Raw genomic sequence first — 13953 nt, 5'->3', positions numbered from 1 at the left:
ATGTATACCCAACTCTAACACATTATCTCAGGCTTCAGTCTTGCAGATTTTTGCACACGTAGCTGGTCCTCTGGCACAAAGCTTGTCCCCTTCTTGCTATAGGTTGTAAGATAAAATCCTTATGGAGCTTTGAGCAATGGTGTGAAAAATATTTACCTTTTTAGTTTCTGAGCTGGTCTGTAAGTTTTGATTACTAAAGCCAGTAGGGGATTGGGCCTTTTCACTTCCTGCTCCCCATGTACTTATTCTTTGGATGGCTTTTCTAGAGCTGATAATTGCAGTTTGTTCGTGGTTTCCTTAAACTACTGAGTGCTTTCCCACCTTTTATGTTCAGGCATTTTGCTGTTGCTCCTTTCTGAAGAAAGTGAATGTGCACTGAATGTGATACCAGAATACAGCGTCAGCTTGTTTTTACTGAGGCTCCCCCAGGTCTTGTAGTGTTGATACCTGTAGACTCTATCCCGAATTTCCAAGTTTGAAGGATAAAGGCATTCTCTCCCACAAGACACCCCCTTGACCCGTTACTGTAAGCATTATTTTCTGGGAGCAAAGGTTAGGCTTAGAATGGAACACTGCTCAGCACAGTTAATTTTCACTCGTGCTGTGGCGTTTGGCGTGAGTCAAAATTGCAGGAATACAGCGCTTGTGATTCTTGCAGGGAGGAGTGTGAAGTACGTGATGGGGGTCGATGCCCCAGATATTGGCACCAAGTAACTTTCCTTCTTTCTCAGCCCTGAAGGCAGTAGGGGTAAGCCCGCTCTCAGCGTTTTGTTGTCAAATCACGCCCGCTATTGTGACTTCTGCTTCAGAGGGCGGTCAGGGGCTGGGGGAGCGCAGGAACGTGCTGGCGGCTGTTTCCCCCGTCAGACGAGCTGTCCGCACGCCGCGCTGCGGGGTGTCCCCGCCGCGTCTGCGGCCGTGCCCCGGCCGGGTCCCGCGGGCCGGGTTCGCGGGGCAGCCCCACACCGCGGCGGGGCCCAGCCCGACCCATCCCGGCGGGCGGCGGGGGCGGAGCCGGGCCGGGGTAGGGCGGTGGTCACGTGGCGGGGTCACGTGGCGGGGGAGCCGGGCCCAGCCGCCGCCGCTTCGGGAGCGGTGAGAGACGGAGCCGGGAGGGCGGGCAGGGAAGGAGGGAGGGAAACAGGGAGCGGGGGGGAGGGAGCTCGCGGGCGCGAGTGGCCGCCGCCCGCTCCGCCGCCGCTGCCGCGCCGAGGTGAGTGCGGGAGGTTGGGCGGGATGGGCCGGGCGCTGTGCGGGGCCGCGGGCGGCTCCGGGGCTGTTTTCCTTTTGTTCCGGTGGGCGCCGGCAGCCGACAGGGCGGTCCCGCTCCCTGGGGGCGGGGGGTCCCGGTGCGCCGCCGGGACGTGCGCGTCCGCCGTGTGCCGCGAGCCGCGTCCTTCCCGCGGCGGTTCCCCTGCGCCCGGCGGGCACCGGCCGGGGTGAGCCTCGGAATGCGGGCGGGAGGCTGCCTGGAGCCCCCGTCCTTCCCTTACACCTGCGGCTGCGGGCCGTGGGGCGGGGGTGGTACCCGCCCTCCCCCGGAGGTCCGGGAGCGGCCGGGGGGTCCGGGAGCCCCGGGCGGCTGCGGGGAGGGAAGCGCTGGCTTTGGCTCCGGCATCACCTGTGACTCTCCGTGCACCACCCGTAGCGCTGCCATTTGTAAATATTTTTGTCTATTTCTTGTATTTTTTTTTCCTCCCCCCGCTGCGTTCCCACCGTGCCCCCGCCTTAGCGGGGTGGGGGTGCCCGGGGGGCGCACGGTTCGGAATCGTGCCCCGCGGCGTGGAGAGATTCGCCTAAGGAGCGCAACTCCTTCGCATTCTTTGTGTTGTCTTCTCATCGTGCCTTTCAGTAAGCGTCTGTGTGCGAACGTGTTCGAGCACCTTGGCTTCCTAAAGGTTTCCGAAAAAGTGCAGTAGTCGTTTACCAATTCAGTGCTTAAATTTGACTTAGGCATTAGAACAGACAATTAAAACCAGCTGTATGGGGTGAGATCAAAGGTCCGTCTTGTTTGGATTCCCGTTTCTGCAAGTGGCACATAGCAGATGCTTAGGAAATACCATAACAACAGGGTGAGCGTGCTGTGAATCTTTGGGAAACCAGCCAGGCCTCCAGCAATTTGAGGTTAAGGGATTGCCTGAGTCAAATGTGATGTTTTTGTATTTAAGAGTCCTTTTTTGCCCATGGCTTAGATATACATGTTTTTCAAACAAGAACAAAACAAAGGCCTCTTAATAGAAAATTTTTATCTTAAAAAAAAATATAATAGCACTCATATTATTATCATAGGTAGTTTCATTTTGCCAGGATTAAATTTTCCTGTCCAAGGATTACTGATTCATGAGCAACATCCTGTGTTTTGAATAGGTAAGAGGTATTTGCAATGGGTACTTTCTGCACCTATGAAAACTGTAAATAATAAAAAAAGTTTCTTAATATTTGTTTTTACAAATTGTTTGCAAAATTTAAGTCTTAAAGTAACTGTTTAATAAAATGAAGTATAGTAAGAACTGTGTCAAAATAGCACGAGTTTTACTGTAATACAATATTGACAGCTTTAGAGATGATTATATGAATCACTAGCATTTAACTGTGTATACTTAAGCTTTAAGACTTAAATTGTTGTCTCATTGCATCAAGATTTCTGGTAAAATTATTTTGAGGATACCATCACAGATTTTTCCATAATAGCAAAATCATGGTGATCCCTGGGGATGCTAGCTATCAACTTGATCCTGTAATCTTAATTCAAGAAATAGGTTCATGCCAGTAATTCCTAACCTGATTGCTCTTATAAGGAACATTTGCACGAGTGGGCCTCATTTTTCACAGGCAGTGTGAATGTCAGGCAAAGTAGAGCTATTTCAAAAAACTGCATATTCCCCCACGCCCCCAATGGAATTTTGTAAGAAGGTCATTAGCAGTTTCTTGGGGGCTGAAAGGAGGTAGTGGGTTGATAGTGTACATAGATAGCTATTTATAAGATTAAAAATAGCTTAGAAAGCTGACAACTATAACTGTTATGAATGATTTTCATAGAAAGACAAATGTTTTTTGTACATTGCATCACTGCTTCTAACAACAGCCTGGATTCCTTACCTAGTCAACAGATGTTTATTGTAAAACCCTTAACACATTTCATTATTCTATGAAAACCCTACTCATGTTGAACTATACTGATCTCATGATGGACAGTTTAAAATATTCCATGCATTTCCTTCAATAAGGCAATGAATAGATTTAAATGGTTCTATTGTCAGCTTGCACCAAGAAAGCTGTTGTAGTGCAGCTGATTCATTTTTATCACAAAAATTTGATTGATTCAGCTGAACTTTCAAATAAAATCGGTTTTGTTTATGGCTAACCTCTAGAAAAAGTTGTACTTGTTTTATGTAATTATTAAGCATACTTACAATACACAGTTTTTAGCCGTGATTTTCATTAGAAGGTCTCAAAGCACCTTGCAAAAGAATTCAGTGTAATTATTCTCTTCTTATCTTAGGGTAATTATTATCATGTTATCTAGTGCTCATAAAGAGATCATTGTCTGCCTGTGATCGCTATAAGAAGCTCTAATAATAAAATCAGACTTTTTGATTTAATTCTTTTTTTACAATAAATCCCTGACAAACTCACATTTCTGTTTCTGTTGTAGCATTTTTATTTCATTTAATGATGACTGAGGTAATTTCATACCATACCTTCCATGCCAGTGTTGGAAGCTAAGCCTATGCTTTATGGAGAGCAGACTTCTCTTCCTAGTGTCAGAAGACACCTCGCTGAAGGCTTACCTAAATTCATTGATGAGTTAGAAAATTATTCAGGACAGTTCCTGTTAAGGTGATCCAAGTACTAATGGTGCACGTCTCTAGTTCAGTTACCATGGAGCTTGACTGCTCAGAGAGTTTGTCCATATGCCTCTTGATATCGATCAGGGTAAAAAAAAGTGTGTGTGAATGAGCGAGCTACATGGCCAGCATCCTCATATCTTAGGTGTTTTCCTTCATCTCTACTATGGTAGAGCTGGTAGAAATGGTACAGAATGTTTCATTTTTTGAGTCACCATCAGTGTCTCATTTTTGTAGTGCATCTGGTAGCAGAACAACTTCTAATGCTAGGGATGTGAAGTACACGTCTTTAAGTTGTTTTCCAGCTATCTCTATCAGTTGGGGTGTGCAGTTGATTATTATTAATTATATTATTGGTGCATTTTCATAGTTACGTAGGACTTGAGGTCTTGTGCTGGGTTGATAGTTGGCAGAATAGAACAAAAAGTTGGTGGTTTTTTTTAAGTTCAAGATAAAGATATATTAAATCATTGTCATTTAGGGATACAAGTTAGAAAATGTATGATAGGTTTGATAATGGAAGGATTATAATTTGAGAACTGTATAGTGTACTATATGCTAAATAATATGGAAACTGTATTCCTAGGGAGTGTAATGGTATGAAGAAATACATGCTTGTATAACTTAGATCTAAGTTGTAAACCTTTTATTAAAGGGAACGAAGGCTTAGCTACTGTAATGAAATGTTTGTCAGAAGTTGGGCAGGTGTGGTCGGTGATTTCAGTTGGCTCTCTGTGGAAACAATGCCTTCTTGGCAGACTTGCATCTAGATTTCACTTAGATCTATGTGATTTCAGATTATTTGGAAAAAGGGTCCAAGAGGAAATGTTTTGATAAGTCCAGTTTCAAGAAACTGCCTATTGCTGTGCTCATTGCTTTTGTGTGACTCTTGTTTTGATCCATGCTTTTATTATTTGATCCATTGTTTCTCTATTGTGTAATTTTTAACTAATGCCTTTGTTTACATCATTTTACAGTACTTAAAACTTTAGTATCTTTTAAATGGTCCACAATAATAGCTTTCACTTTGTGCTCACACCCGTGAAAAGCGTTAGCATTACTCTGCTGTGTGCCATATCCTTGATAGCTGTGATATATCAAAGCTGGTCTGGAGAACCTCCCACTGGAAAGCTGGGTTGTTTGTGTACTGTGGAGGTCCTTTGTTGCCTCCTGCATAGTTTGAGAGCTAACAGACCCAGCTAGTCATACACTTTCCTGGTGCCCTGCATTTGAACAGTCTCAAGCATCCTTGTGTAGTGCAAAATACTCATTGCAAAACATTAGCTTGAAGATTGACTCTCCCATTAGAGTATAAAGATCCAGCATTTCTCCATACTCACATCAATCCATCCTATCAGTTCTTCCTCTGCTTTGTATGTGCTATGGAATAGGTTCCTCTCCTTTAAAGACACTCTCTTCATGTAGTACTTGTTGAAGCAGATAAATAACAGCTAAACTGTTTTCTAAATAAAATCGTCGTATATCTCATTTCACTAGTTTGAACAGTAATTGCGGTGTAAAATTTCAAAGATGGTCAAATCCATTCACATAGCCATTTAAAGAGAATTAGTGCAAATACTTTACCAGGCACCACTTAAGCAGATAAAAAAACATAAAAAAGAGCCATAAATGTTGGACACAATATGCAAGAAAAGAATGTTTCTGCATGAATAGCAAGAATATGATAGAAGAGCAGTGTTTTTGAAGATAAGTAGCAAATAAAGTTATTGGGAAAAGCAAAGGTTGACTGCCTGCTGTGATTGTGATGGATCACAGTCCACAGGAGACTCTTTAGTTGGAGAAAGACCATAACTAACAAAATTCTTAAGTGAGGGAGAAAGCGCTCTCACTTCTGTTCTCTTTTGGATGCAGTATCTAGTACAGTGGGAACCCTGGTCTTTTGGGCATCCAAGCATTAGTAGCAATGTTATTGCTGCCTCTGCTTTATAAAGAATGGATCTCTCTATTCTAATGGAATGGTGGGATGACTTTTATGAAGTCCTTTCAGTTGTAAATAACTGAAAAATGAAACACAACCCTAGATATCTACCTGTCTAAAATCTGATTAAAATACACAGAAGGTAGATTGACTAACACAAATGCTGTCTTGCAGATCATAGAGGGTATGGATAATAGTTACTGTCGCATAAAAATAGAGAAAACATTACTCATAAAGCTATTTTAAGTGTTAAGCAAAACTTTTAAGGGGGAGTGAATTCAGCTAAGGGAGAAGGAGGAAGAGTTATATATTTGTGGTGTCTTCCCCAGCTCTCACGAGTCATGTAAGTATATTAAGAACTGTTACTATATAAATATCTTGGCTGCCATACAAGTGCCCTACATAGTGGGACTTGAACAGTGTAGGTGTTGAACCAGCTTTAGATATTGTACCTTTCTTTTTCCTAGGCATAAAAATATGGACCTATGAATGGCATATCAGCTCAGACCAGAGGTGTTTCTAGATCAGTGTCTTGTTTTTAACAGTGAATGATAGCAGATGCCCAGGGCAGAGTATGATAGGATATGCAAATAGCTGAGGGTCTGAAGGGAAGTTCACCGAGTTCTAGCAGGGTGCAGGTTAGGGGTCTCTGGGAAAATGGTATTTAATCATTTGGGTTTTAATAATTGTGAATTTATGCTGTCTTTTTTTTGAACCCTTGACAGCTTTAGCATCTGCAGCACCCTGTGACACAAGAATGGCAGTTTAACATGTCCGCTTTCCGTTTGTCTGTTGCCAGCTTAAGAATTACAATCCTCCACTTCTTTAATTTGCTTGATGTAAAACCCTGTTATTTTTAGTTTGTAAAATTTGATAAGAAACTTCTGTGGAACACATATGGAATGTCAGGCCTGGTATGCAAACTCTTGTTTACGGAGAAATATAAAGAAAGGACTCTTCATAAAAGTTCTTTTCACTTTCAGTGAAGTCCAGTTTATATGCATTGCATTTATCTTAACATGGAACCTGAGAAATGCTTGTAGTGAGTTTTGCTCTTAGCAATGTATCTTTTTGTAAAGACTGTGGTGTTCATATCTACCGTATGTGAATTCTGTCTGTAGAGACATTGTGAGCATAAAAAGCTGGCCTGTGGAAAGTAATTGCCAAGTTTATAAGACTGAAGAAGGTTTTGCTTGAGGTTTTAGTGTGAGCTTTCTGTAGTTGCACAGCAGAAGACGAGTCAGTATTTTACCCATATTTGTCACATTAGTCATTAAAAAAAAAAAGTAAGACATTCCTGAATAATTTGGGAACAGAGCAGTATGTAAATGAAATAGCTCTTTCCTATGGTCAGTACAGGAACTTTAACTTAATCTGTAAAGAAATGATGATATAAATCAAATGGGTTTGATTTGCATTTCTGGACTTGGATTGTGCTGGAGTCTGTTGAGGACTTTTCCAGTTTGGTGTGGACTTATCCCTGGTTTGGATTTCTGCTTCCTTCTCTTATCTGGTAGGGTTTGTTAGCAGATCTTTAATGATGTTTGATGTTTAAGGTGAAAGATGCTTTCTAGCACATGTGTATGTATTTATGTTTTTTAATTTGTTAGATCAGAAAATAGGGCTACAGCTTCCATTATCCAGTAACTGTTTATGAATTCTATTGGCTAAAGCAATTAAAGTGTTTGAATTCTAGGAGAGATTTAAATAAATGCATTTGAATTTTATAATGACATGGGAAGGAGCTATGCAGTGAAAATCTGCTAACTTGCATGAATGATCAAGGGATAAAATGAAACCAGCTCATGTTACAGGTATGCAGTTTGGAACCATTTGCTGTTTTTCCAAAGTGGAGATGAAGATATAAAAAAGATTTTAAAAAGATTAGAGCAGTGGGGGAAGGGACATAGTTCTTCTAAAGATACCTATACAAAGTCTTATTGGGAATTGTAACAGCACTATGAGCAAGAATTAGTCTGTTTCTCTACACAACAAAAACTTTGATTCAGCAACAGGCTTCCATTAAAAGCAAATACAAATCATAGGATTAAGTTCTCTTTCTCTGAGTTACTGACCTTTTAGAGGTGGATTCCTTCCAGATTTTGCCAGCTCACCAAGGAGACATTCTCTCTTTTTTTTTACCAGTAGAATAACCCTGTGGAACATGTATTAAATCCAATATAAATTATTTCCCAGTGTTGCAAAGAGAATTTTTGAATTTGAAAGTCTGTTCACTGGATGTGTAATAAGATTGAGGAAAGTATAGTATATAAAAAGAGTAATTTGAGCTCAGTACTAGTGCTAGGAGTATGCCTGTACAGTATTAGTCCCTCCTTCCAGAGGCATCAGGGACTCATGCTGGGTAAATACAGTGGCAGTATCTCCTAAAAACCACTTCAGCCTGCATGCTGCAAGTCTGATTAGCAAGGTGCTGGTCCACTCTTCTACAGAGGAAATGAACCTGGAGAGAAGACATAAGTGAAACAGAGCCAAGATGAGGTGACAGACACATTTCATCCACATAATATCACAAGAACTGTGTATTAGATACTTTGTAATAGCAAACTGCTGACTGTGTCTTTTAAGGAAACATATTCTGTCAAAAAATACATATATCCGATGGTTAAATAACCAATACCTGGGTGACAGAGAGATGATGGAGGCACAGGAACAGGGGTGATGTGAAGCACTATGAGTTTAATAACCACATTGACTCCTACAGGTAGGATTCATGATGACTTTTTTAAGGAAGGATTTTAGAGTCTGGCTGCTGTGGCTTTTGCATGGTATCTTTTAAGTCCTAATAAGGAGTTACAGAGTTACAGCATTTGTTTCCTTAATTGTTATGAATTAGAAGTCAATAACAGAAACCTTTCCCACAAACTAGTACTTACTTTTATTAATAAAGGAGTAATTTGGAAATTGCTTTTTCTTCCAAGGATTTAAATGAAAGACCACTGAATAGAGAGTGATGTTGTAGCTTGGGAGTTGAGGAAGATGATGTATAGAAAATTCTTATAATACAGTTTCATTTTCAGTACTGTATTGGTTAGTTTTGCAGTTATTATTAATACAGAAAACAGATGACCGGAATGGTGGTTGTTCTGGGCTAAAAGTGACCACTAATGCTGCAAGATCTCATAAAAGATAATCTCCTGTTTCCATGAGATGCATCAGTAAACTCTTTTGTCTCTGTCATAGGAAGTTTATGTTCCAAAGGTCGGATAGTTGTCTTCCCCTTCTCCCTTTGGAGTTTGCTTTAAATATTTCTGGTGGCTTGGAGAGAAAATATTTGTGATTTGATTGTCTGGTGCTGTGGTGTCAGAACAAGCTCTTGCAGTTTTAAAATAGTATTGCTTGTTAAAGCTCCAGAAATACTAGGAAAACATTGTTCCCTGCTTTGGATTTGAATTTGTGTCCATCTTTATCATCCAAGGATGTAGAGAGAAACCAAGAAATAGCCAGCATTTGTTTAATGAAAATTCTCCTAAAACAATCAAATGGCCTTTGCATAGGAAATGATAATACAATTTTTGTAGTCCCTTCAGGAGGATATCTGCTACTAGTTGTCCATTTTTTATTAAGAAAGATATAATGGCACAGATACGTTGTGAGGATTTGGATCATACTGATTTGCCTCCAGCGGTGTTGTCACAGCTTTGACAAATATCATCATGCCTGATGACTGAGTGTCCATAGTGATGTGCAATTGTCTGTTTTCACTTACATTTACTTCTGCTTTGTTTTGTTGGTGTGGAGACTTAAGATCTCATGGCCTTCTGAGCCTAACACTACCTCAAGCTGTGGAATAACTTTTCTGCCTTGGAGAATTTAAAGAGGTTTGGGTTTTGCCTTCTACGGTGACAAGACTAGTGTGGAAGGACTGAATGGAAGATTCTTAAGTGCTGACATTGCTCAGTTTTGTTTCTGTTTTGATTGTCCCTAATGACATTTTTGAGTGCACCCATCCATGTGCGGGGTGATAACACTTGATGAGAATAGGCCCGAGGTGATGCAGGTTTAATGGAGAAAGCCTTGGAGAACCTACTAAGGAGTACATGAGTTCCTTCAGTTTGTGCTCTTGATTAGGCTGGGGGCTTGGGGTATGTGTGGTGTACTTTTTGTGTGTGTTTTCATTTGCTTGTTTGTTTGTTACGTTTTTGATTTCAAATTATTTTTCAATGTTTAGGACAGTTTCTTCCAGTCTTTCTGGTTAAGAGTTAGGACTGCATTTCCTGGATGTTGATATTGTTACTGTCTTTGCCTTCATTGAAATTTACAATTTTGCAGTTTTGTGGAATGCCAGGCAAGAGACTGCATTTTGTTATTGCTTCCTCATTTCCTCTACATCTTTATAGCAAATGTGATCAGGAGAGAAATCTTGGGGGTTTCTTTTGTTTAGTTTTAAAGCACCTCATTCTGTTAGCTGATCTAAAAACCTACCTGGAAAATTACTCCAGTTTAAAAATAAATAACAATTGCATGCAGGCATACTTGGTTGCACAGCAAGATCTATTTTTAGAGAAGGTTTCTGCCCTGTTTTTACTTCATTTTAGATTCAGAGTTTCACCTTCATTTGAGACATCCTAAGGAATTTTGGCTTCTTTTCCAGTCCTTCATGATAGATAAATGCATACATCCTCTGGATCAGATTTCAGAATTGTTTTTGTAAGGGAAGCCATACGCATCTTCAGATAACCTCAGGTATTCCAGTAATTCCTAGTGTATTTGAAGTTCTGCCTCAGCTTGCTTGGTGTTTACTCTAGTGGGTCTTGTGGTTGGAAAGGTGAAGTAAGTTGTAGGAGGCTGCTGCTATGTGAGTACAAAAACTTAAAAAGCAATTGCAACCTCATGCAAATGGGTGTTCTGATGAAATGATGATTTAGGAAAAAACAAAGCCAACCTATGTCAGTCTAAAGTAACACCTAAATTTTGATTTCCTTTTTTTTTTTTTGTGTGCGCTGGCTGATGATTACAGCAGCAGACTAGGAGACAGAACTCCTGTATGTCTCTCTCAGTTCTACCATAAGCTTCTGTATTGCCCTGAAGTGCTTAAATTGTCTTTTACTTAGCAGTAGAATGGGAATAATGCTATTTTACTACTTTTCTTAGATTCACTGACACTAGCAGAGCACTCCTAGGACACTGGATAAAGGGTTCAAAATATCAGGGTCATGTTAAAAGAAATGGTGTAGTTGGAGTTGAACCAAATGTTCACTCAACTAAAGATGACTAGATTAGGTACACCTTAAACTAAAAAGGTTGCAGAAAGAGACGGGTGTTAAATGGGACAGGTGAAACTATAAATACTGTTATGCAATTCCTTATTTCCTGGTGTTCTTGTTGATTCTTCAGACTGTGAACTCTTGGCTTGTCACTTAATGTGTGTAAACCGTCAGACACAGCAATGCTGCTAAAGTTACAATACTTCAAAATATTATTAATAATGGCAAAAGTGCATGGGTGGATGAGGTACCCATGTAGGGCATGTATTTGAACATATCCACTAAAGCATGCTTTATTGAAAAATTCCTCCACATGTTTGTAGCAGATAGTGAATCACAGGAAGGGTCCACAGCATTGCTTCGAGTACTCTGTGTTGGGAGTTTTGGGAGTTAGCAATGACAAGTCTATATCACTCATTCATTGGTAAGGGTGTAGTTGTGAGCAGAGGTTAGTGCATTTTATTTTCCCCTGTGTAATAGAAAATATATCTGTAGAGTATTCAGCTTTATTCATGGAGACACTTTTTGGCTGCAGATATTTATGTAAGATTGTGGGAGTTTTCATTTTCACAGTCCTTTAGCAATGTTTGTATTTACTCAAGCAGTACAAATAAAGCAGAGGTGCTCTTTTGTTGGAAAGTCTTAGCCTACCTGTTTGGGATTGTTTCCAGAGAACAGACTACTAATTCCTGTTACAATTTTCTTTAATACCCAACTCAGCTATTATGCCCAGATTTATTTTTGGACAGTCTATTATACAATATGTAAAATATAATGTATCAATGTCAATGTTAAGATGAAAATGAAACATCAGTGTTACGTAGTCTGAAGTTCCGCACAGCACTGTCCTTGGATTATATGAGAAGATGAGTGCTTACATTAAACTAGTGTTCTTTTCAGAGGAAGTAAGACATAAGTTCACAATACATGTATGAAGCTTGCTATCATACATAGTCAACTGTTAATAGGCCAGCTATATAGGATATAGGTAGAGACCTTATGAAGAAGAGAATTGTACTCCAGGAAAATACAAAATTCCTCCGGTCACAGAGAGGAGTAAAAAAAGTCAAGAAGGTCCTTGTTTTGTGGCTTATGGGTGTTTTGGTGCAAATGTTTATTCAGAAATTCAGTGGAAGAAATGAAACATGCCATGAAAAATGCAATGAACAAAATCGCATTCTTTTGTGATAATTTTCTCCGCTATGTTTCTTAAGTTGTGGTGCGAAGCTTCCTGTGTGTCTCACCTTGAGCTGCTTGTCACCTCTCTTTGTAATATGTCTTGTTCACCTACCTTTTTTTTCTTTCTTTTTTTTGAGGGACTTTGTCTTTGCAGGTTTACTTGTCTTCTTTGAGTAGCTGAGTAAATTCAGGGATCTCTCAGGGATTTAAATTCATCAAAAGATGATTGCACTGTCATGTTTTTCCTTTTCCCCTCTGCATTTTTGAATTTTTCTTTCAGGACAGGCTCCTGTGGCTATGTGAATGATACTGTGCACAGATCCTCAAAGTGAGACTGTTAAGGTTTTGTCTCTCTTGACTGTGATGTTTGTTAGGTGGCCTGTACCATAGTACTCAGGTCTTCTCTTTCAAGCTTTTCTTGCAGGATATTTCAAAGCTGTCTGTTTTAAAGTAGAATAAGCGATAACAGGGAGGGAAAAGTTGAGTATGCTGGATACCGTACCAAATAAAACTCAAAGATAGCTTGTTTGGCAGCATTAGGCTCTCTAGTGCACTTTGCAGCACGCTTGCTGTGAGCTGACAGCCAGAGATCTTTGTTCACTGTTTCAGAAAATTTCAGGCCCAGAATTCTGGCCAAAACAGTATTTAGACAAAAAATGGTGTACAGGCACTGCTCTGAAAGCCATAGTGTCCCTTCTTATGTTGAGGTTTTCAGACTCACCATAGAGATGTCCCATACTCTTTACTATTTGAAGGATCAAAGGCTTAATAAACATGACACTTCAAACTGAATTATTTGGTCTAGCACCCGTTCACATGAAGTATCTTCTGCAAAATTTTTCTGGTGTTTGGAAACTAAGTGGACCAATTGTCCTCAGTTTTGTTTAGTCTGTGGTTTTTTTTGTTTGTTTGTTTGGTTTTTGTCCCACTCTAGATTCAAAATCTTTACTGATTATAAACAAGATATTCTCTCATGCTGGTGATAAGTCTAAATCTGCCTTGGGACAGTTGCCTCTTTCTTAGCATGATGTCAGTGGAAAGCCTGAAAATGCTGCCACACAGCAGCTAGGAAGGCACTGTTTATTGTCAGTGGCTTGTTAGATCCTTTGTATCATAGAAGTGGGTTGTGTGTAGCATAGTTGTGACATCCTCCGGTCAAATGCCCTGACTCTTTCTGGTGATACCCACAATCAGCAGGGTATCATAGTGTGTTCATAGCTTGAGAATGTAAAGGCGTATATTGCTGAACCTAGGCCTTGATCATCTGGAAGGATTGCTTCCTGCTTTCTACTGCTGTGTTTTTTGTTGCATGTTTGTGTCATGCAGAAATGAAAATGAAACAAAGATACACAAGTTTTGGGATGAGGCAGATGTATTGGTTGTCAAAGAGGTATTTTTGCGTGTCCTATCCTGTTCCCCCAGCCCTGTTTTGTGGTTACAGTAGTAGCCAAAAATATGTCTGGAAAGAATCCAGCATGAGGATAACACTCTTCTCTCAGGAGTTTGCAATCTGTATAATTTTTTAAGGCAAACACCTATTATATATTTCTCTCAGTTGGGTCTTTAAGAGAATAATATGAAGGGAATCACTGCCCTCCTAAATTTTTCTTCAGCATTTTCCTCTCTTTTGCTTAAGTGCTGATTGTACATTGTTTTTTAAATAAAACAGTCCTATCTCACTATGTGGACTTAGTGTCTAATTTATGGAGACAGGATTGTCTTGCATAGTGGATTTTATGAACATGTGATTTCTCATGTCAAA

At 40.2% G+C, this 13953-nt stretch overlaps 1 protein-coding gene across 1 annotated transcript in view; it reads left to right on the top strand.

Annotated features, from left to right (window-relative positions):
• The first annotated feature begins 1039 nt into the window (after window positions 1-1039).
• Window positions 1040-13953, top strand: part of TULP4 (TUB like protein 4) — a 156687-nt gene continuing 143773 nt past the window's right edge. The window contains 1 exon segment of the mRNA XM_039568257.1: window positions 1040-1095. The gene's annotated coding sequence lies outside the window, so the exon portion shown is untranslated.

Source organism: Corvus cornix, chromosome 3, assembly GCF_000738735.6.
Source record: "Corvus cornix cornix isolate S_Up_H32 chromosome 3, ASM73873v5, whole genome shotgun sequence".
Taxonomy (NCBI): Eukaryota; Metazoa; Chordata; class Aves; order Passeriformes; family Corvidae; genus Corvus; species Corvus cornix.
Note: the sequence above shows the minus strand (reverse complement) of the source record. Positions and strands in the feature narration are given on the sequence as shown.